At 44.1% G+C, this 25,119-nt stretch overlaps 1 pseudogene across 1 annotated transcript; it reads right to left on the bottom strand.

The window, feature by feature from the left end:
- LOC148130298 (C-type lectin lectoxin-Thr1-like) lies at positions 1-24,125 on the bottom strand (annotated as a pseudogene). Its single transcript, XR_015750184.1, has 5 exons — positions 24,068-24,125; positions 23,536-23,627; positions 22,900-23,040; positions 1,576-1,690; positions 1-180 (listed from the first exon to the last, which is right to left on the bottom strand). The product of XR_015750184.1 is annotated as a C-type lectin lectoxin-Thr1-like (transcript).
- Between the last annotated feature and the right edge of the window lie 994 nt (positions 24,126-25,119).

Here is a 25,119-nt window from a genome sequence, read left to right as displayed (position 1 = left end):
TAGAGAAAGCATCCATGGAGTGAAGGAGTGCAAAGCAGAGACTTGGGGAGGCAGGAGGGGCTTCGTTACTTCACCAGGTGCTTCACTCCCTCTGGAGCAGAAGAAAGTTGCACTAGGATAAGCACTGGCAGAAGAATGGACGCAAGGATGCACAGTTCTCATTGTTCCACTTCTTGTAACCTGGGCAGCAAAAGAAAAAAATAACATTTGCAGTGACCCTTTCAGTGTCCCAGAAGATCTTCTCAGTGGCTCCTCCCTCAGTTGCAAAGGGACATGAAGATACCACAGGGGGAGAACCACATCTGCTAAAATGGGCTGGGGGTTCACCAGGTTGCTGTAACCGAGATAACTTACGGATCCAAAAATCAGGATACGGCAACCAGGCTTTGCCTGTCAAGCTCTGCTTAGCCACAAGAGGGCAGCAAAGGGCCTGAGATTTTAGTCCATCTCTTTGGCAGGTGAAAACTTGGGTGGAGCTTTGATTTCACTGTCATGATTGTTATATGGATCCCTTTTCTCCCCATGTGCTAAGGACATCCCTGGATGATGAGTGTGAGAACCAGTATACTGGCTTGCAAAGTGGCCCCTCAATTAGACATCGTAGCTTGCACAGAAGAGCATGGACATGCTGTGGTTGCTCTCGTGATACGCTGGCCAAAGTGAGCCATTTTACAAAGAGACATTATGGCCCTTATGTGAGAATAGCCACAACATGCCGCCTTGTGTGTCTAATTATAATTAGCCAATAAAATATTCTGTTCTGTTTTCTATTCTGTTTTCTATTCTATTGTATCCTACTAACTGGATACCCGTGCTTTGCTACAAAACTATGTGATCGGGCTTAGTTTTTTGGGAGGAAAATAAGGGGGAAAAATTCTGCCTCTGCCTACCAGCATCCATCAGTATTCATCTGGCTAGCGTCTTGTCAGTGTGTGAGAGAGTGGAGTGGCTGTTTGGAAACTGAAACAGTATTTGCTGTGTGAGCAAGAAGGGGACAACAAGGAGCCTGGGCGTGGCTTAGCTCAACTGTTCTGTACTAAAGCTGCTTGGGGGTCTGAAACTGAAACTGAAAGTGAAACTCCTCTACTTGTGTTTTGCCTTTGGAAGAGATTTCTTTTCAGGTGGGGAGAAGGAGTGGAACTCTTTAGCATCAGAGCATGTTAATAACAATAATGTATGAAATACTAATGCTCTGATGGTCATTTTGAAAAATCCTTTCTTAGCGAGCGCCTAGAAGCCAAGAGGAACATAGGTGCCAAATGTCAAGTTTGTAGGCTTTACGATTCTGGAGATTTTGTGATGATGCATGAGGGGTATTTTTATTCTGAATCCTATTCTATTCCATTCCATTCCTGTATTCTGTTCTGTTCCATCCCATCCCATTCCAGATTAAGATGTAGCTTTTTTATTGTAAGATGATGGTCCTATAATCTTTGGTACATAAATTTTGGGCTTTTGAAGGAATGATGGCTTTCATTTTTGTTTGCCAAAGGCCACCAGTTGCCAAGCGGCAAGCGTTCCAAGGTGCATCGAATGGGCCCTCAACTCCCCCTCCCTCCCCTCAACTTGGCTTACTTGACTCAGCCCAGAGCTCAACACAGTTCTCGTTCGTCAGCTTGTTGTTGGGTTTTCCTGGTTTCCAGGATGTGTAGCTGACTTTGGAGCCATCACTCCACTCCCAGTTTTCTTTCTGTAATGATAGAGAAGCCACATTAGCTAATTGAGGAGCCCAGGGGCAGATAGAGAAAAGTTGGCGGGTTTCAAGGGTCAGAGCAAAGAGACAACGAGGTCCTCTTTCTTCCCCCCGTCTAGTCAATTTCAGTTGAGCTAGAACAGTTAAAGGCAAAGGTTCCCCTCCTTGCACATCTGTGCTAGTCGTTTCCACCTCTAGGGGGCGCTGCTCATCTCCTTTCCAAAGCCAAAGAAGAGCCAGCGCTGTCCGAAGACGTCTCCGTGGTCATGTGGCCAGCAGGATTAAACGCTGTTCCCTTCCCACCAAAGGGGTCCCTGTTTTTCTACTTGCATATTTTTTTTGGTAAAAAGTTTTTAATTTTTTTTTTAATTTTTACACATCTCTTCACATGAACGACATGTTTCTGGATTATAACACTTGTACATAGTCATACTTTCATTTCCATTAATCTTATATAATATCTCATATCATTATCCATTTTACTCATCTTTAAATAAATTTGCATTTCATATTTCAGTTCATTAATTCGATATCAATATCATTTCATCCACACATAAGTTTTCAATTCTTTATCCCCTATTATTTTCATTTTCAGCTTACCACCGATTTTATTTTACATTACACATCATTATTATCCTTGATTTTCTCTAAGCCGATATATAATAAACAATCTAAAAAGAGTAAAAATAGAATAAAGCCAATATATTTAGGATCCACATGGTATTTTTCATTCCCCTACTTTAATCCTAATAAAATATTCTCATTATACACTTCTAATGTCCATTAAATAATCAACTGTATATTTTAAAATGTATATATATAAATATATATATGTTTTTTGAGGTTTTCGCGGGTATTTGTATGTGGATCTTTGGTTATTTTACGCGGGAGAAAACCCAAATAACCAAAGATCCACACACACACACACATATATATATGTGGTATTCAGCTTTGTTTGGGTATTTTCCCACGTCATTATAGTTGTGCTTTTAAAGTTGTAGCAACGTTTTGGCAGAATCTCATCTGCCACCATCAGGCTTCTGTATTGTGTTCGTCTGTATTGTGTTCTGTATTGTGTTCGTCCAGACGAACACAATACAGAAGCCCGATGATGGCAGATGAGATTCTGCCGAAACGTCGCTACAACTTTAAAAGCACAACTATAATGACGTGGGAAAATACCCGAACAGAGCTGAATACAATAACATACATACATACATACATACAGTTATACATTCCTAAAATATTTCCCAGCACTACTTGTATTTTTTACATGCTTTCGAACTGCTCAGTTGGCAGAAGCTGGGACAAGTAACAGGAGCTCACTCCGTTACACGGTGCTAGGGATTCGAACTGTCGAACTGCCGACCTCTCTGATCAACAAGCTCAGGGTCTTAGCCACTGAGCCACCGCGTCCCTTAACATGAACAATATATGCACAAAATAAAAGAAGAACAGCTCTCCCAGGCCGGGCTCTGCAGTCCCTAAATTAACGGCCCACTAGAGTTTAAACGAGGACACCCTGAAGGATGTTAGCAACAGAAAAGGACCTACATGCGATGGGCGACTCAGTCCGATCCAGATGTTGACCTTGAATTTCTGGGAGATGTGGATGGCCATGTCCTCTAACTCTTCCTTGCTATCGAGGGAGGCAAGATGGCAGCCATGCTGGTATTTCTTGCAGTACTTCTGCAAGAGAGTAGCCACAGAGAAAGGCACTTGAGCAGCAGAAAAGAAACGTGTGTTTGTGTTTGCGTGTGTGGGTTTTTTTATTGTGCATGTGAGGAAAAATAAAAAGAAACCTTTTCTCATGGTCCTAGACACCATCGTGACTTTGTTGAACATCGCAAATGCCCTTGCCGGAGTCTGCAGCTCTCCAACAATTCCCAACTTAGATTCACGAGTTAAACTCAATCAATCAATCAATCAAAACAGAGCTGGAAGGGACCTTGGAGGTCCTCTAGTCCAGCCCCCTGCTCAAGCAGGAGACCCTATACCATTTCAGACCAGTGGCTGTCCAGTTTCTTCTTGAAAACCTCCAGTGATGGAGCCCTCGCAACTTCTGGTGGCAAGTCGTTCCACTGGCTAATTGTTCTCACTGTAAGGAAGTTTCTCTTTAATTCCAGGTTGCTTCCTTGATTAGTTTCCATCTGTTGTTTCTTGTCTTGCCCTTGAGTGCTTGGAATAAGCACCATATAAACTGACCCCCTCCTCTTTGTGGCAGCTTCTCAAATACTGGAACACCGCTATCATGTGTGTCCCCCCCGCCCCACAGCCCTTCTTTTCCCTAGACTAGCCAGACCCAAATCCTCCAACCGTTCTTCAAATGTTTTAGTCTCCAGGCCTTTAATAATCTTAGTTGTTCTTCTCTGCACTTCTTTCCCATCACTTTAGAGGCAAGCTGATTTGAAAATGCCAGCGAAAGATCAAGAAACTTGTTGACTAGAACAGGGGTCTCCAACCTTGGCCACTTTATGACTTGTGGACTTCAACTCCCAGAATTCCCTAGCCAGTGCATGCTGGCTGAGGAATTCTGGGAGTTGAAGTCCACAAGTCATAAAGTGGCCAAGGTTGGAGATCCCTGGACTAGAAGATGGTCACTCAAGCCTGAAGCTCCACAATGACCAACCAACAGATACTGGCCATGAAAGCTTACAACAATATATAGTTTGCAGAATATTTGCCTTTCGGACTGTGTTAAAAATCACGAGCTTTGCTACCTATTCATGCACACAGCCTAGTGCCTCCCCAGTTCAACCCAACCAGAAGTAATGCCTGGATTTAAATGTAGGCTCTGCCTAGACTTCTCCTCTGCCTGGGCTGGGAGATTCACAGACTCACAAGCACTTCTAACCTCTGCCTCTTCCCAGGTCTTTGCTTCTTCGAAGACCTTGTAGCAAAAGGCACTTCTGGAGAACCATTCATGGGGACAACAGCCTTTGGCTCCTGCGTGGGAAGAGAGGAAGAGAAGGAAGAGAAGTCAGCTCGGCCTGCAGAGAATGCTGAATGAATGAATGAATGCACGAATGAATGCATGAATGAATGCATGAATGGATGGAATGAATTCTTTATTGGCCATGAATGAATGGAACAAATTCTTTATTGGCTTAGAAACACAGGGAATTTGTCTTGGTGCAAATGCTCTCAGTGGACATAAAAAGAAAATATGCATTCATCAAGAATCGTAAGGTACAACGCTTAATGATAGTCATAGGGTACAAATAAGCAATCAAATGATGCTAGGAAACAGTCAGCAGTCAATATAAATTGTTAACCTGATGAATTACAAACTTTTTGGATGTTAACTGAAAGTGATTTGGGTTATGGGCACACAGTCTACATTTTGGGTTAAAGGTAAAGGTTTTCCTCTCACAAACGTGTCAGTCATTTCCGGCTCTAGGGGGCGCTGCTCATCTCTGTTACAAAGCAAGCGCTGTCCGAAAACGTCTTCGTGGTCCTGTGGCCGGCATGACTAAACGCCAAAGGCCCACGGAACACTGTTCCCTTCCCACCAAAGGGGGTCCCTATTTTTCTACTTGCATTTTTTTACCTGCTTTCAAACTGCTAGGTTGGCAGAAGCTGGGACAAGGAATGGGAGCTCACTCCATGACGCAGCGCTAGGGATTCGAACTGCCGAACTGCTGACATTTTGGGTTAGCCTTGGTTAATTTCCTGGAAATTGCATGCCTTGTGTTTATTTATCACTTCTGTTGCTCTATCGTTTAGGGAGCCATGCCAAGCCAGAAAACAATGGATTCCCTTCAACAACCAGATTAAGTTTGGGCATCCTTAGAACCCCCACTGCCAACTCTGAACCTTCCTGAGCCAGTCAGACTGAGCTACAATGACCCCCTACTTTGTCTACAACCTAGCTAGACTACTGCCACATGGTTTATGTGGGGCTACCCTTGAAGGTCTCCTGAAATTGCAATTGCTGCAGAAGGCAACTGTCAAGCTATCAATCTGTGCAAAGTGTGGGGATCTCATGGGTCTGTCCAGAAGGATCTCCACTGGTCTCCTGGATGCCCCAAAGATCTGGACTGTAAATGGCTTAACAGCTAATTATTTGTGGGACTGTCGCCCCTGCCACCCACCGCCTAGGAGCTGCCTTTCTTCAGGTGCACCTCTAGGTGCTCTTAGTCCATGAGAGAAGGCCAACTTTTATGGGGCTCCCATAGGGCCTACTTCCCAGGGTAAACATGGAGAAGGCCCTGTATTTTTAATAATAAACGGATGTATCCTTTGCAGGCTTTTGATTTTTCATTAATTGTGTGTTTCAATTGTATTATTTTAGCTTTGTTTTTGCACTGTTGCAAACAGCCCTGAGTCTTGGAGCAGAGAGATAAGGCAGGATCTAAGTTGCACAATAAGCCAAACGGGAATAAAAGCAACTTCAGTGAGAGGACGTTGGGGGAGGAAATCTGGAAGGGGTTCATATGCAAGAGACTTTCCAAGCAGGAGACATCCTTCTGGAACTCACCATTTAGGGAGAGGACCACGACCAGCAAGGCCAGGCTCAGAAAGGAGAATCGCCCCATGGTCTTCCTTCCTTCCCTGCGGAGAGAAGCCAAGAGGGGAGAAGGGGAAAGGAGAGTGAGATGGGTGGGAAGGCCCTCAGAAATGGCCACCCCACATCCAACCTGGGACCAAGATGCCCCATCCCCGACCCCCAGTTTCTTTGGATCCTGTTTCTGGATCCTTGTCCATGCAACATCCTTGGTGGGTCACAGTGGAACCTGCATTGCTGTGTAATGGGGAGGCGGCTTCCCTTAGAAAGGCTCTCTCTTTCTATATCCCCAGTAGATCCCTCCCTCCCTCCTGCAAACCCCCGTGCTGAAACCTGGATGTCATCTCCAGCCATCTGCAAGAGGTCACTTCAGATGGAGAGAAAGAGAGAGAGACAGAGAGAGAGAGATGGAGAGATGGAGAGAGAGAAAGAAAGAGAGAGAAAGACACACACACAGAGAGACAGACAGACAGAGACAGGAAAACAGACAGAAATAGATAGATAGAGATAGACAGATAGACACCGAGAGAGAGAGACACACACACAGAGAGAGAGACAGAGAGAGACAGACAGACAGATAGAGATAGATAGAGAGAGAGACAGACAGACAGACAGAAAGACAGATAGAGATAGATAGATGGATAGATATAGATATATATGAGAGAGAGAGAGAAACAAACACACAGAGAGATGATAGAGACAGAGAGAGAGAATGAGAATGCAAGAGAAAATGAGAGAGATAGAGAATATATATAGATATAGATATATATAGACAGAGACAGAGACAAAGACAGAGACAGAGAGACAGAGAGACACAGAGATGATAGATATGATAGAGAGAGAATGAGAGAGAATGCAAGATAAAATGAGAGATGATAGAGAAGAATGATATATAGATAGATGATAGATAGATAGATAGATAGATAGATAGATAGACACATAGACAGATAGATAGATAGACAGAGATAGAGATAGACACAGGAGCAATCTGCTGCAGGAGACTTACCTGTCAGGTGCCTGTCAGGAGCCTCACCTGTCAGGTGGGAGAGCTGCACTCACCTGTCCCTTTGCCTCCCCAGGTAACAAGTCTGCTCAGTGGCAGCTCCGGGCTTCCCTCCAGCAAAGGGAAGGGAGGCATTTATAGGCGAGGCAGGAGGGTGGATTTCTTTTGGGGTGGTGGTGGAAATTTTTGCCTAACCACCAGGATGTAGCTTTTTTGTAACAACTTGCAGCCACAGGCTAAGCACACATTAGTTGTATCCCTGGGGGTTTAATCAGGTGTATATTATTTACCGTATTTATTTAAAACATTTACATAGCTGCCCATCTTGTACTTTCCTCTGGGTGTCTACCAATCAATGATTAAACTAATATCAATAATAAAGCAATGTCACACACAGGTATCTATTAGGAGCCAAAACCTGGCACCAACATGAAACTTTCTTCTGTTCTGCAGTCCCTCGTTCAGACTTCTTGCCCACCTCATCCTGTCCCAGTGCTAGTGGGAACATCTTACCTGAATTTGGGAAGGCCAGGGGAGCAGACACCTGCAGAAATCCAAGCGGGAAGGAAATTTCCACAGGGCTGCCACCAAAAACCCCAGACTTTCTACATCCCATAATATGTAATATTTAAGGGAAGAGACTAGGAATTTGCCATAGCAGAATGATAGGATGGGTAGAGATCTATAGGAAGACGTATACTAGAACCCTGGGCCTTCTCTAACAAAATGAAATTCAACGTAGAGAAAAGTAAAGCCCTACACTTAGGCAAGGAAAACCAACAGGACACATATAGACTGGGTGAATCCAGGCTCAATAGCAAGAACTGGGAGTGGGATCTTGGAGTCTTAGTGGACAACCAGCTAAATAGGAGCCAGCCGTGTGTAACAGCAGCCAAAAAAGATAATGCAATCCTAAATTGCATTAACAGAGGGATACAATCAAGATCAAGGGAGGGACTAATACCACTCTATAAAGCCTCAGTAAGACCACACCTAGAGTCCTACATCCAGTCTTGGTCACCACATTATAAAAAAGATGTTGAGACTCTAGAAAAAGTACAGAGAAGAGCAACCAGGATGATGAGGGGACTGGAGGCTAAAACATTTCAAGAACAGTTGCAGGAACTGGGCCTGGCTAGTCTAGGGAAGAGAAGGACCAGGGGAGACAGGAGAGCAGCCTTCCAATATTTGAGGGGCTGCCACAGAGAGGAGGAAGGGGGTCAAGCTATTCTTCAAGGCACTGAAAAGTCAGACAATGAATAATGGATGGAAGCTGAACCAGGAGAGATTCAACCTGGAAATAAGGAGAAACTTTCTGACAGTGAGAACAATCAACCCATGGAACAGGAATTGCCCTCGGAAGTTGTGGGATCACCATCACTTGAGACTTTCAAGAAGAGACTGGACTCCCATCTGTCAGAAATGGTGTAGGGTCTCCTGCTTGGGCAGGGGGTTGCACTAGATGACCTCCAAGGTCCCTTCCAACTCTATTAATCTGTTAATCCAGATAGCCTTGCTCAATGCTACAGAAGGCTTTAAAGGTAACAACCAGCACCTTGAGTTGCACCTGGAAGGAAACCAGGAGGCAGTACAACTCATGCCACTGTGGAGTTACCTGGCCCAACCTAGGACCATCCATCACTGTGCATGCTGCTGCATTCTGGACCAGTTGTACCTGCTGGGTGGTCTTCAAGGGCAGCCCCATGGATAGCACATTGCAGTCATCCAAGCAGGAGGTGACCAAGGCCTGAGTGACCGTGAGCAGAGCCTTCCATTCCAGGGATGGCAGCAATTGGTGCACCAGCCAAATGGGTGCAGAATTCCCTGTTATCCATGGTTGCCTCCCAGTCCCAACTCCAGAAGTTGGTCCCAGAAGGATGCTATGGTTGAATGTAGGAGAAGCCACTGAGAAGTCCTGGAGGCCGAGAACAGTTGTTGCACCTCCCATCCCAAGCTCTCCAAAGGCCACTGGCAAATTTGACCAATGCCATTGCGGTGCTGTGTCCAGGCCTGAACTCAAAGACCGAAAAGGTTCCTCAAGTTACAACCCACAGTTGTTATGTGGACCTTCACCTGAGGAATAGAACATAGAATAACAGAGTTGGAAGGGACCTTGGAGGTCTTTTAGCCCAACCCCACCCCATCCCATCCAACATCACTCAAAACTAGGCATTCACGCCCCTAACTACCTCTATTCTAACCACAACTGGCCTTAAATGCAAGCTACTCAATGTAAGAAGCCTTGTAAATAAAATACCTGAATTTCTCCTCTAACAGTTCAAACACAATTAACAAGTCAAAAATCAACAGGGATGGAAACCGTAGGGAAGCAATACAATCATGAGCCAAAATACACCTTACACAGGAACAATAAAACCTCATAAAGATCAACTGGTTACAGTCTTTACTCTTTGATAAGGGGTGTTTTGCTTCTGGGGCAATAAAAAATGTAATTATCAAACATTTTACAAGCCACAAAGTGTTGCCTCCACACACAATCAAAATCCTTGTGTCCCATGGAAAGTTGACTAATGTAAAATGATGGCAAACTTAAATCTAAGAGGAAAAGACTATAGATTCTGTGCACAAGAAATACGTACCAACCAACACACTGTATAATTGAAAGAAGATTTTATTTGTTGTTTTATGTTTATGTGTGTTGTTAAAAATAAAAAAAACTAAAAAAAAATCCTTGTGTCTCTGATTATTAGCATTGAATGGGGAAGAGCATTACATTGAGGCCTGAGGCCACACACACACACACACACACACCTGGTTTATTCCAAATTGAACTGAGAGCATGCTGCCATTGGTAGCTCAATTGCTCAAGAATATAAAACGACGAGGAACGTAAAATAATGAAATAGGGAAAGTCCCCTTTAAATCCTGGAGGAAGCCACAGCAAAGCGCCCTCTAGGAAATCCAGAAAGGGTCAGGTACAGTTCAGAGAGGGCGCCCCCTGCTGGTTTGCGGTTTTGTGGTTTTCCTCTTGGCTAGCTAAGAAAAAAGAAAAAAGGCGAGAAAGGAAAGGACTCGCTTCGGAAGGAAAGAGCTAAAAATATTCTCTACACCGAGTCAGCCAGGAAATAATCAAACCATGTAGAAAGAAGCCACCCAAAGCAAGAACTGTTTAAATTGTTGTGTAAACTTCCCTTTTCTTTGCCAGCTTCTTTGTGAAACTGACAAATGAGCCCCAGGGGCACGGCAAGAAACCTCCGACATGAGGAGTAATTTTGTTAGGAGTAATCTTGTACAACACATGTAATCGTGTGCCAAAAATGAAAAACATAATCCATCTAGTATGGACACGCCTGTTGTGGCCCGCCAGCAGTCAGCGGATCTGGCAGCAGATTCGGACAGTGAGGAGGTTGGGGAGGAACCTGGGCCAGTCCTGGAGTCTGGGGGAGGCTCTGACGAGGGCTCTGTGCTGGAGGCAGAGATGGGTGAACTTAACAAACAAGAGAATATTAGTTTTAGAAGGCCATGACTTACAGAGGGGATGGCATGTTTTTTTATGGGACATCGGGAAAACCACCCAGAAATACTTTCACAGACACCTAATTAGAGATGCATTATTGACCAACTGGAAGAAAATAAGGAAAAAACATTATTTAAAGATACCAATCTGGATTTCAACAATGGAAGCGATGATCCACCCAAATAATTTGGACATGACGAAGATGATTAAATACAAGGATTTATTGGATACGAAAGGAAATTTGAAATTGTGGCAAGATCTTCAGGACCAGGGAGTACAAATTGATAGATGGGCATATCTTCAAATTCAGAGTAGATACAAACAGGATAAGAAAGAATTTGGAATCAATAATAAACTTCAGCAACTAGACAAAATTCTATTAGGCCCAGATTAAAAAATATATAACAAAATTTTATAATTACTTACTAGAGGCAGAATTAGAGGAAGAAATTGTCAAAGGGAATATGATGGCTTGGAGTAGGAATATAGGACGTAGTATCACCTTAATAGAATGGGAGAAGGTCTGGAATAGAAATAATAAAATAACAAAATCAGCAGCCTACAAGGAAAATGCCTATAAAATGGTTTACAGATGGCACTTTCCCCCCTCAAGATTAGCGAAGATGCACCCCAACATGAGTCCGAATTGCTGGAAATGTAAAAAAAAGGAAGGAACATTCTTCCATATGTGGTGGTCTTGTATAGAGGCTCAAAAATATTGGCAGAAAATTAGAAAATGGTTGGAGGAAATGAAAATAGAACAGATCAAATTTAAACCAGAACTCTTTCTATTAGGAATCTTTAATAAACAATTCCCCCCAAAAGTGAAGTATACAATAGTACATATTTTGACAGTGGCCAGACTGGTTTTTGCACAATGTTGGAAACAACCTCATATTCTATCAGAGGAAATGATTATTCAAAAAATAGCAAATTGTGCAGAGATGGACAAATTAACTTTGGCATTAAAAGGAAAAGATACATCAATGTATTATGACAGCTGGAACTGCTGGTATGAATGGATAGATCAAAGATTTGTTAAACAATAAAGGGCAAAAGAAGATATGTTATAATTGTAGTAGTGAATATATATATATATATACCTCAGAAAACAAACAAACAAAATATATATATATATATATATATATATATATATATATATATATATATATATATATATATATATATATATATATATATATATATATATATATATATATATATATATATATATATATATATATATATATATATATATATATATATATATGGTGTTTGGCTTGGTTCGGGTATTTTCCCACGTCATTGTAGTTCTTTTAAAGTTGTAGCAACGTTTCAGCAGAATCTCATCTGCCATCATCAGGCTTCTGTAATGTGTCCGTCTGTGGGTCAGACTTTTACAGTGGTTTCAGATTTAAATTTGGGGCAGCCTATTGCTGTGCCAGAATGGTTTTTTCTTCATCCTGATTGGTTGGGAGTCTTGGTCTGTGTTTATTGGTCTCGGAGTTTGCTGTGTTCTGCTTGATTGGTGTCTCTAATATCTTCTGTCTGTTTTTTTGGCTCTTTTTGTATCTTGATTGGCTGGCAGCATTGTGTTACTTTATTGGAGGTCTTTAGTGCAGCTTGGCTTCGGGTAAATGGACGGCTATCATTAGTTAGGAAGCTGGGTTTCATCATCTCAGAGAAGCCATGGTTGAAAAAGACCAGAGCATGGAACAGAAGAGATGATTCCACCAGGCTGTCAATCATTTGGAATTTTTTTTGTTTGTGAGTGCAAACAAAAAAAAAATGACAGCCTGGCCAGGCAAACACTCTTCTGTTCACAAACAGATCCCCCTGATACCTCCAGCTCAAACACATGGCCAGGATGATGAAACCCAGCTTCCTAACTAATGATAGCCGTCCATTTACCCGAAGCCAAGCTGCACTAAAGGCCTCCAATAAAGTAACACAATGCTGCCAGCCAATCAAGATACAAAAAGAGCCAAAAAACAGACAGAAGATATTAGAAGCAGAACACAGCAAACTCCAAGACCAATAAACACAGACCAAGACTCTCAACCAATCAGGATGAAGAAAAAACCATTCTGGCACAGCAATAGGCTGCCCCAAATTTAAATCTGAAACAACTGTAAAGCCTGACTCACAGACGGACACAATACAGAAGCCTGATGATGGCAGATGAGATTCTGCTGAAACGTTGCTACAACTTTAAAAGCACCACTACAATGACGTGGGAAAATACCGAACAAAGCTGAATGCCATATATATAGAAAATACCGAACAAAGCTGAATGCCATACATGTAAGTACCATGAAAACTTAATAAAACATATATATATTAGATATTAGAGACACCAATCAAGCAGAACACAGCAAACTCCGAGACCAATAAACACAGACCAAGACTCCCAACCAATCAGGATGAAGAAAAAACCATTCTGGCACAGCAATAGGCTGCCCCAAATTTAAATCTGAAACCACTGTAAAAGTCTGACTCACAGACGGACACAATACAGAAGCCTGATGATGGCAGATGAGATTCTGCTGAAACGTTGCTACAACTTTAAAAGCACAACTATAATGACGTGGGAAAATACCCGAACAAAGCTGAAGGCCATATATATATATATTTGTTTTCTTAAGTTTTCGCGGGTACTTACATGTATGGTATTCAGCTTTGTTCGGGTATTTTCCCACATCATTGTAGTTGTGCTTTTAAAGTTGTAGCAACGTTTCAGCAGAATCTCATCTGCCATCATCAGGCTTCTGATGATATATATATATATATTCGCACAAGGATCAATTGTACAGATGGTATAAAATAAGGTTGAAAATAAGGTCCCACAAACTGTCGAGGATGAAACTGTTTTTAATTGTTTTCTGATTTTTCTTTCTACTTTTCTTTCTTTGTTTCCTTTTTCTTTATCACATTTATGTACATGTTATTTTGTCTATTTTAACTGTAAAATTAATAAAGTTTATTTTAAAAAAAGACAAGGGGGTCAAACTATTTTCCAAAGCACCAAAAGGCAAGACGAGAAACAATGTTTGGAAAGTAACCAAAGAGAAAAACAATCTAGAACTAAGGAGAAATTTCCTAATGGTGAAAGCAATCAACCAATGGAACAGGTCCCCTCCAGAAGTTGTGGGGGCTCCATCGCTGGAGGCTTTCCTGAAGAGACTGGCCTTCCATTGGTCTGGAATGATCCAGGGGCCGGACTAGAAGACCTCCAACTCTATTATTCTATGTTCTGTATTTTTTTGTCCTGTGGTATGCATTGATTTTAGATGTACAAATCTCTTCTTTGGTGTGAAATTTTAGAAGGTTCAGACATCAAGAATTATTATTGGAATTATTTTCCCCCTTTTTTAAAAAAAACCCCCTTCCGAAAAAAAATAATAATAAAAAACCCAACCCCAAAAAAACAACCAAAAAAAAAAAAAAAAAAAAAAACCCCCCCCCCCTCTCCTTTAAACAAAAACAGCCACAACCCCCCCCCCCATTGGTTGAATCCCACAGATGTCCTTGCTGGAGTCTGCAAGTTGTAACTTGGATAACTAATCTAGCCAAGTCAGGGCATGGTAACCAGACCTTGTCTGTCGAGTTCTGCTTAGCCACAAGAGGACAGCAGAGAACTTGAGTTCCTGACTTTGATCCAGGGTGGGATTCTACCGGTTTAGACTGGTTCTATAGAACCGGTTGTTATGATTCTGCGCAGTTCGGAGAACCAGCAAATCATACCCTTGCTGGCCCCACCTCTCCCTGCCCACCCCTCCCCTCCCTGCCCACCCTCCCCTCCTCCCAGTCAGTCCTTATCCTGCATGCCCGACATCGCTGACTGCGTTCTCCCCCGTCCAGTCACTCCTTAAGGTATTTCTTTTTTTCCCTCTGATGACCAGCTGTTCGATGACCAGCTGTGCCAGGATCCCCCTCCCTGTCTTACTGCTTTGCTCAGGAGGCTTCCTTTGCCCAGGTGGCAAAGGGGGCTTGCAGAAGCGGCACCCCCTGTGCACCATTCTTTGCCTTCCTTGACCCCAGGAAAGCTTCCTGAGAGCAAAAATGCCCCCCCCAGGAGGCTCCCCTGAGGCCCAGGAAGCAAAAAAATGGGGGGCGGGGGTTGTTATGCAAAAAAAAAAAAAGATAAGAAAAAGGAAGCCATGCCCACTCAGTCACATGGCCTTGCCCAACTAGCCACACCTACCTGGCCATGCCCACACAACCGGTTAAAATTTTTGAATCCCACCCTTGCTTTGATCCATCAGTTAAACTCAAAGGCAAGATGGTCTTAAGGTGCCTGAAGATGACAGCTGGGGGTTCCCAGTGTCAGATCAGGAAATCTGCTGTCTACAAGACAGTCCCTCAACCTTGAAGCTCAACCCTACCCAACTGATATTGGAAGCCTATAGCAGTACAAAGTGAGAACAATTAACCATTGGAACAGCTTGCCTTCAGAAGTTGTGGGTGCTCCATCACTGGAGATTTTTAAGAAGATTCTGGACAATCACTTGTCTAAAATGGTATAAAGTCTCCTGCTAGGGTAGGGGGTTGGACTAGAAGACCTCCAACGTCCCTCCCAGCTCTATTTTGAATCTGAATATGAATTTAATCCACATGATACTTGCATTTTGGATTATTGTAAAATTATGATCTTTGCTACATTTTTATTTCATTTATTTATTATTATTTTTGCTGCCCATCTTGCCACAAGGTGACTCTTCAAGCACCCATCCAGATCTCCCTTGATGGGTCTTCAACCCAGCCAGAGGGTAGTTGGCTTGGATGCTTCCAGGCTTTGCCTACTCTTCTCCACTTGGACTAGAATATTTATGGGCACACACCACTTTTAACCCCTGCTTCATTCCAAGTCTTGAGTTGATCGTTGAGCTTGTAGAAAAAGCCATTCCTGGAGAGCCAATCATGGGGACAACAACAACCTTTGGCACCTGTGTGGGAAGAGAGGAAGCCCAATGAGAAGATGGCCAGGAGAAAGGGGGGAGGAAGAGGAGGAGGAGACTGCTGGGTCTGCAGAACATTCTTAACCTGCTGAGTTGTAAACATCTTTGATGACAATAAATCAACACTCATTTGGGTTAGATACAGGAGCTGCATTTGCAGATTGTCCAAAGCTTGCTTATGGCAAGCCTTGGTTAATTTCCTTGAAACTGCATGTCTTGTGTGCACCTGTCCACTTTGGATGGTTTCTCATTTGGCTTACCATTCAGTTGGTTTATCTTTCATAAATAATTTAGACTAGAGGGTAGAAAGGGAACTCATCAAATTTGCAGATGACACCAAGCTGGCTAGAATAGCAAACACTCCAGAAGATAGGTTCAAGATACAGACTCCCAAAGGTGCATTTTTCAGGAGGCAACTGGACTTTATTGTTTTTTCTTGGAAGACATTTCACTTCTCATCCAAGATGCTTCTTCAGCTCTGACTGGATGGTGGGGAATGGAAGGATGAGTCAGTCAGAGCTGAAGAAGCATCTTGGATGAGAAGTGAAACGTCTTCAAAAGAAAAAACCAGAAAGTCCAGTTGCCTCCTGAAAAAAGCACCTTTGGGATAACCATGACCTGGAGGATGGAGAATCTCCATAGACTTCAAGATACAGAAGGATCTCGTCAGATTTGAACATTATCAGGGTCCTATCTAACAAAATGAAATTCGGTGGTGAGGAAAGTAAGTCTCTACATTTAAGACAGAAAAACCAAATGTACAGATATAGAATAGCTGGTATCCAGCTCAAAGGTGGTAACTACAAGAGGCTCTCGGACTCCTAGTGGACAGTCACTTAAGTATGAGCCTGCACAATAAGCAAAACAGAAATAAAAAGCAACTTCAGCGAGATGGTGCTAGGGGTCAAGTCAAAAGGGGCTTCAGATGCAAGAGACATGACTGTCAGGATTCTGGCAGGTACCCCAATTAAATCGTGAGTCTCGAGCCACACTCCCAAAACTTCAAAGGAATTACTGGAAGTCAACATGTCGGCATGACCTGGGCGTAGCCAACTGAGACACGTAATTCACTGTCACCCTTGACCCTGCTTTCCCCCCCACCCTCTGGGTGTATCATAATTCATATTCTCCAGTGAAACACGTCCATAGCCAAGAATCATAAATCATGCTCTCCAGTTAGATTTTTGCATGGCAGAAGCTTCAATCATCTAATCAGTCTCTGAAGAAAATATGAATGGAAGGTACTTTCGATTCCACACTGCTGCCTGCTCTTTGACACTCCCCCCCTTCTTTCTGTTGGCAACTATAAAACGTATATAGAAAATGTTTTATGAGTTGACACATGGCCTCTTCAGACATGAGAGACTCTGCTCAAACTTATCACTTAGGAAGGGGGCCTCCTGGAAGAGGTCCCCAAACCACAAAACCCACAAACGTGAACATCAGGGTGTGATGTGTTGCCCCCTTTTCCCGTTAACAGCTTAAACCCCCACAGCAGTTAGAAACACAGACACACGTGTACGTATAGGCCATCCAGAAGTGTTCACAATCTAGCTGTCATTTCAGGCAGTTGACATGTCCTACATGCTTTGTTTCGTAATATTTGAGCAATATTTGCGAGCCTGTGGTTTTGCTCCCTCCCGCATGCATTTGTGCCTAAGCGCGGTGGGAGTTACACATAATTCTCCTGCTCAGCCAAACTATCTCATCCATACATTCTCATGCAAAGCTATTTAGTTTGTATAAAATAGCTTTGCAGGGGACGATCAAGACGATTAAGGGCCTGGAGACAAAAAACATATGAAGAATGGTTGCTGGATTTGGGTTTGGGTAGTCTAGAGTAAAGAAGGACTAGGGGTGATGTGATAGGTTCCAGTACGTGAAGGGCTGCCCCAAAGAAGAGGGAGGGACAAATTATTCTCCAAAACATCTGAGGGCAGGACAAGAAGCAACGGATGGAAACTTATCAAGAAGGGAAGCGACCTAGAATTAAGGAGAAACTTCCTGACTATGAGGACAATTTACCAGTGGAACAGCTGGCCACCAGAAGTTGTGGGCACTCCAACACTGGAGGCTTTCAAGAAGAAACTGGACAGCCATTTGTCTGAAATGGTGTACGGTCTCCTGCTTGAACTCTGTTTATACAACAGTCATAAGTGTGGAAAAACAGTCATAAATCACTTTTCCCAATGCTGTTGTAACTTTGAACGGTCACTAAATCAACTGTGGTAAGGACACTCTCCCTCCCCCTTCCCTCCCTTCCTCCCTCCCTCCCTCTCTCTTAATACATGCTTGAAACTTGCTCTTTGATATGGCCTATAAGCTAATCAATAAAGCTAATTTTATCTAAACCTCCTCTTTCTCTCTCTCACACACACAGACAGACAGACAGAATTTGCTATAGATTTTAAAAATCTTCATTTCAATTTTTGAACACTAAAATACAAATGCTTCAGAGTTCTTTCCATGTGTAGTGAAACTGCACCAAGAAAGAGTTTTATCAGAGCACTGAACAATTGTGTTTCTTTGACTAATCTTAATTGTGGTAGAACTATGGGCTCAAGGGGAAGTGGACATGCGCCAGCTGAGGGTCCATTTGAGGGAGGAAGCATCTATGGTCAAACTCTTTGGTTTTTATCAGCAGAATTTTCTACAGATCCTGCAAGGACATCCCTTACCTCACGTTTGTTAAAGGAACTGATGGCCAAGTGGACACTGTCAGTCATAGAGGGCAATGACCCAGTTGTGGACTTCAGAACTTCAAGGGGAGATTCTGAGCATTTTTCAGAGACTCGATGCAAGCAATGACAGCAGTTACAAGATTTGGCAGCTTAAGCAGGGCAGCAAAAGAGTAAGGCTCTACCTAGTTGATTTTAAATGATTGGCGGCAGAGGTTGATTGGATTGACTCAGCTTTGATTGACCGGTTCAAACCAAGATTGCACAGTCACATTCTGAGTGAGCTGGAGAGGCCAACAAAACCTAGAAGAGTAACGGTATTGCAACTTTGCTTGCTCATTGATGCCCATCTGAAACATTTGCAGCAGGAACAGGTTCAATTGTGCAAGCCCAGTCGGAGATCACGGGACTTGCTCCCTTCACAGCTACCACAACTGACCTGGGGAAGGGGAGCTGATGCAACTGGGAGCAGCCAGAGGAGCAGCAGCTGCTGAGGAAAAGTAAAGATGATGGGATTCAGCACTTTGGTTTATCTGCAGCAAGCCGGGGCATATCATCTGAGTTTGCCCAGCCAGCTTCCCATGGAAGGAGAGCAGGATGACCATAAAAGGAGCATTTCCCCCCCTTACTATCCACAGGCTCAGGGAAATGACAACGGGCCCTTTCTCAAGTGCTCACAATGGGGAGGGGAGAATTCAGCTTGTAAGGAGGGCTGAAGTTCATATGGGTATGCCCTTAATTGCTTCAGTCAGCCTGGGACAGAAGGGAAAGATTCTGACCTGCAGAGTCGACGCTTACAAGGACCTCAAAACAAGGTTGCAATAAGGGATCATTACCCACCGCCTCTAAGATCAGATTTGATGGACCAATTACAGGTGGCTCACATATTTAGCAAGCTGGATCTCAGGAACGCTTATGACTTCATTAGAGTCAAAGAAAGACATGAGTGTTTAATATCAGGGATGGTGAGTTTATATATCCAATTATCCTTTTTGGATTGGCTAATTGTAATTAGGCAGCAGTATTTTCTTGATTTATGAATGACTGTTTTTCAGATATCATTGACAAATTTCTGATGATTTACCTAGATGACATCTTGATTTACTCTGAGGATGCAAAGGCTCAGGAGCTGCAAGAGGTGTTGCAAAGGAGACAGGACAATAAGCTGTTTGCCAACCTGGAGAAGTGTGACTTCAACACCTTTGACAATTGGACTATTTGGGCTACTTCCACAACTCCAAGTCCTTATTGCGGTGCTGGTGTTCCCAGACATGTGAGCTAAGGATGGTGAGAGTGAACCCATTCCTACAAGGGAAACAAGCCAAACAAACCAGGTTCCTTTTTGGGACAGCAGTGAGAGAAGGAAGGAGATGATCACTTTAGTGACAACAGGGAGGCAAGAATTCAAAGCTATGGGAGGAGGCAGTGCTAAGGGTAAGGTTTAGGGTTAGGAAAACCACATGGATACTCAATGTAAAATGTTTTAGCGGCAGGGAAGTGGGTTCCCAACCCTCCAATTAAAATGAGATGGACACGCAAGAGAGCAACATAGCATCATGGGTGGTCCTTCAGAAAAAGCACCCCTCCCCCTTAAGGCCAAGCCTTGCCATGCAGAAGATTGTGGGGTCCTGAGCTTTGGCCCTCAACAGTCTCCTGGATCTGCAGAATAAAGGAGACCAGTCATGCTAGACAGAGTTTATTTGATTTTCTGGTCCATCAGGATGAGCAAAATCAGATCCAAGCTACATAAAGCATCCATGAAGCGAAGGGGTACAGAGCAGAGATTTCCGCAGGCGGGGGTGGGCTTCCTTGTTTCTCCAGGTTTCATCACTGTGGAGCAGGAAAAGGAGCTATGGGCACTGGCAGAGAAACAGACTCAAATTCTCACAGTTTGAATCTTTCCATTTGAGATACTCTGGTCAGGAAAAAGAAAGTTTTGGTTCCCCCTTTGAAGTGACTCCCTCAGTCCCCAAATATTATTTCGACCTCACCTGTCAAATTATGAGCTTAGGACTCAGGAACCCAGCTAACGTAGCTAGCCATCAAGTTTATTTTGTCTGGGATTTTTAGGCTGTTCTTGTGTTGGGTTTGGAAGTGTAGGGGGCATGGGTCAACTTTTCTCTTCTCTAGACTTTTAGTGGCTGAGATTTGTCTGACTATGATGGGGGAGAGAGGGGTCCCCAGCACCCAGGCAGCAGCCATGAGAGGTTCAGAACTGGGCCGTGGAAGTGGCAGGCAAGCACAAGCACTCATCCACACTTGCACAAACAGCAGTCGAACCTGTTCTGCACACACTCCATTTGCTCGCCACTTGCACAGAACCATCTCCTCCCTCCCCACTTCCTGCCAGTCCACAAAGCCAGAAAGATTGGGGGACTCTGGGGCAGAAGATTGATGGACATTTAAGTAGGAAAGAGGATTAGGGGGTCAGCTACAGGTACGGGATCCTTTTTATCAAATCATTTAATGCACTAATTGCTTACTTGAGGCCCTGCTCACAGGGACTCATGCCTTGGTCGCCATCTATTTGGACTACTGCAATGTGCTATAGATGGGTCTGCCCTTGAGGTCCACCTGGAAATGTCCACTGGACCAGGATGAAGCAGCGTGCATGGCAACAGGGGCCTCTAGGTTTGCCCACGTAAGATCTCTGTTGTGCAAGCTGCAGCGGCTTCACGTTTCTTTCTGAGAGCAATTCAAAGTGCTGGCCCTTAGCCATAAAATCCTGAGTGGCAGAGGACTGGATTATATTGGAGGGCAGGGTTTTCCCTAAGTGAATCTACCTACGAGGTCAGGTAAGGTGGGTGTTCTCTTAGTACCTTCCTTTCAACATTACCACCTTATGGGAGCTAGGAAGTGGGCCTTCCCTGCGGCATCTCCCTTACCTTTCCCACTGAAGTTCAGCAAAACTCCACCCTTTCAGCCTTTGAGGATGTAGCTTTCCACCACCCCCGCCCAAAGCGATGGGAGAATATTGGCTGATTTCAAATCAGAAATCTGATTCGGTGCCAGTTTTTTGTTGGGTTAGAGTTATATTTTTACAACAGTTTCTAAACCATTTTAACTTTTGATTGGGAGTAGATTATAAGATAGCCCTTGACTTATGACCAAAATTGGGCCCAACATATCTGTTGCTACGTGAAACACTTGTTAAGTGAATTATGCCCCATCTTATGACCATTCTTGCCACAGTTGTTAAGTGAAACATTGCAGTTGTTAACTGGGCTGGTGAAGTGACTCTGGCTTCCCCAATTGTTTGTTAGAAGGTCGCAAAAGGGAATCATATGACCCCAAAAACACTACAACTGTCATATATATGAGTCAGTTGCCAAGCATTTGAAGTTTGATCATGTGACCACGGGGATGTGGCAAAGATTGTAAGTGTGAAAAATGGACATAAGTCACTGTGATGTTGTAACTTTTGAACAGTCATTAAGTGAACAGTTGTAAGTCGGGAACTACCAGTATAACAGTTTTAAATAAACAAATGAGGAGTGGTCCTCAGTTGCCAGGGCTCCAAGATGGATGCTCATTGCTGGAATTGCACCACAGTTGCCTCCCCAATATCTTGGCTTACTTGATGCATACTTGAGGTGAACACAGAACTCGTCATTGGACGCATGATCGGGCTCACTTTTCACCCAGGCTACATAGTTGGTTTTGGATTTGTCTGCCCACTCCCATTTGTCCTTCTGTAATGACAGGGAAGCCATGTTAGTCAGTTGAGGAAGAGCCAATTGAGGATCTTCAGAGTCCAGATCAGAATGGAAAGTTGACAGGTTTTCAGGGTCTCTCTCTCTCTTTCTCTCCACCTGCTCCCTCAATCTTGGTTGATCTGGGGCAGCTAAGGAGAGTTACACATGGTGACTGTTCATGTAGAGAGCTAACATGGATTAAACTTGTACTCGTTTGAGCAACCTTGGTTCCTGATGTATTGTTCTGATGACTTTGTTTTTGAGACACACACACACACACACACACACACACACACACACAAACACACAAACACACACACACACACAAAACACATGTATTCACAAAGTCAGCAGGAACTGAGCTCAATTAAAGGGAAACGTCCCTTCTTTCTCTACAATCAAGCATCTGTCTGGAATTGAAAGTGCAACAGAACACAAAATGTTCTGTTGGTAGCACAAATGAGCAATTTCCGTGCAAAATAAATAAAGGGGAAGAAAAAACAACCCTCCCAGGTTGGGACTTGCAGTCCCAAAATTAATGACCCATTAGAGTTTCAGGAAGCTTTAGAGGTCATTCAATGGGCCAAAAAGAGGAAGGCAGCCTGAAGGAGGAGCTCCGTGTGAGAGATGGCCTTGATCCTGAGATGGGGGTTGGAGTAGGATCGGACCCTTGGGGGGTTTAAAGACAGAAGTCAGTTCTTGGGCAGGAAAGGTTGTTGAGGGGCAGGAGAGACAGCATTGGGATCAATGGTATTTTTTCAGAGGTTTTGCCCAAGGCAAGAGCTTTTGGCAGAGAGATCCCTTCCTCCCATTGGACGATCCTTCAAAAAGCCCCTTAGAAATAGTAAATATAGATTTGTGAACATTAGCAACAGAAAGAGACCTACTTGCTTTGGATCATGCAGTCCAATCCAGACACCTAAATCATTTTTGAGATAGTCGGAGACGTATTTAGCCAAGTCAGTTGACTCTTCATCGCCATGGATGGAGGCGAGGTGGCAGCCTGCCTTGTATTTCCTGCAGAAGGTCTGGGATGGAACCACAAGGGAGAAAGGCTCTTATTAAGCAAATGTGCTTGCGTGATCTGATTGCATGGTCCTAGACACCATCTTGACTGCGTTGACTCCCCTCAGGTGCCCTTTCTAGATTCTGCAGCTCTTGAACAATTCTAGATCCAGGAGATAAACTCTCGGATTCCCATCACTTCAGAGACAAGGAGGCCTGAAGATGCCACCAGAACTGCCAGTGAAACATCAGGAAATCTGTTGTCTAGAACATGGTCACTCCACCCGGAGGCTCAGCACTGCCCAACAGATCCCGGCCATGAAAGCCCAAACCAGTATATAGTCCAGAGAATACTTGCATTTCCCAAAATAATGATCTTTGCTACTTTTTCATGCACACAGCCTAGTGGTTCTCCAGTACAGCCCAGCCAGAGGGGACTTGAGGCGCTGTGCATGGCTCTCCCTAGACTTCTCCCCTGCCTGAACTAGGAGATTCACAGACACACAAGCACTTCTAACCTCTGCATCTTCCCAGGTCTTTAGGTCATTGAAGACCTTGTATCAAACCCCTTTCTTGGAGAGACAATCACTTGGACAACTGCCTTCAGCTCCTGTGTGAAAAGAGGGGAAGCCCAATGAGAAGGTGCCCAAGAAAGGAGGAGGAGGAGGAGGAGGAGGAGGAGGAGGAGGAGGAGGAGGAGGAGGAGGAGGAGGAGGAGGAGGAGGAGGAGGAAGAAGAAGAAGAAGAAGAAGAAGAAGAAGAAGAAGAAGAAGAAGAAGAAGAAGAAGAAGAAGATTCTGCAGAACAACATACTTACAGTCCTTCATTGCAAACATCTTTGATGGCAATGAATTGAAACAGACTTGGGTTACAAACACAGTAGCTGCATTCGATTTAGCCCTGGTTAATTTCCCTGAAAGTAATAAGCCAAATGGGAATGAAAGCAACTTCAGGGAGGCCATTGGGGCAGTGGGGGAGGTCTAATCAGGGAGGGGGTCAAAGGCAAGAGCTTTGGCCTCTCTGGCCAGGAGAGACCCAGTTGGATCTCACCAGGTAGGGAGAAGGCCGTGACCAGCAAGCCCAGGCTCAGAAAGATGAATCTTCCCATGGTCTTCCTTTCCTCCAGAGAAGAGCAAAGAGTAGAGTAGAAGCAGGGGAAGCAAGGACCTTTCTCTTCCTCAGAGATCTCCCTACAGATCCCTTCCTCTCAGCCTCCCGCAGATCCTCTGCTGGAAACTTGAGATCACGCGCAGCCCCCTTCGAAGAGGTCCCTTCAGTTGGAGAGAGAGACACACAGAGTGATCTGGTGTACGGGACTCACCTGTCAGGTCCCCACAGGTGGGAGAGTTGCACTCACCTGTCTCTTTGCCTCCACAGGTAGCAAGTTTGCTCAGTGGCAACTCCAGCCTTTTTCTCCTATAAAGGGAATGGAGGCATTTATAGGCAAGGAAGGGGGTGGATTTCTGTTGGGTGGGGGAAGGGCAGAGGGAGAGAGAAATTGCTTTGCTTCAAGATTTCTGGTCCTGGTTAACAACCTGGAGGAAGGTTGTTTGCATCTTTAGATTGGGAACATGATAAGGGCACACAATGTTCACTCCTGGAGGATCGATCGATTGATAACAGCCTTCCCCAATCTTTCCAGCTTGGTGGACCACAGAGGCGGATGCACCTGCAGGGGTGGGGTGAGGGGGGATGGTTTTGTGCACACTCACCACTTTCAGAAATGCAGCTTTGCATGCGTGCACGTACACCCTCAGCCACCACTTTTGTGGCCCCGAATGGGTTGCGGCCCCACACTGGGCTGTGGACCGAGAGTTGGGATTCCTGATTTGTAACATGTACATTCTGCCCTTCAAGAAGCCAAAGATGTTGCTGTACCTGAAATTCTCACTGTTTTTTGGGGGCCAGGGAGACTGTGTGGTACCACTGTCCACTCTGAAGCCAAGGATGACCCTTAAGTGCTGGTGCCACCTTCCAGTCCCTGCACTCACTCTGGTCATCCATCGGAGCTTGGAGGCCCCAGATTTCATCTCTTTCTGCTGAATGCTAAGTGACTCCCTCATTCATGAGCAGGGAAAGAGCCATCTCATATTGAAAGAAGG

This window comes from Notechis scutatus, chromosome 6, assembly GCF_049901735.1.
Source record: "Notechis scutatus isolate UNSWTSFEM ecotype Mainland chromosome 6, rNotScu1.2, whole genome shotgun sequence".
NCBI classification, from domain to species: Eukaryota; Metazoa; Chordata; class Lepidosauria; order Squamata; family Elapidae; genus Notechis; species Notechis scutatus.
The sequence above is the reverse complement of the archived record's forward strand: the minus strand, read 5'-3'. Positions and strand labels throughout refer to the sequence as shown.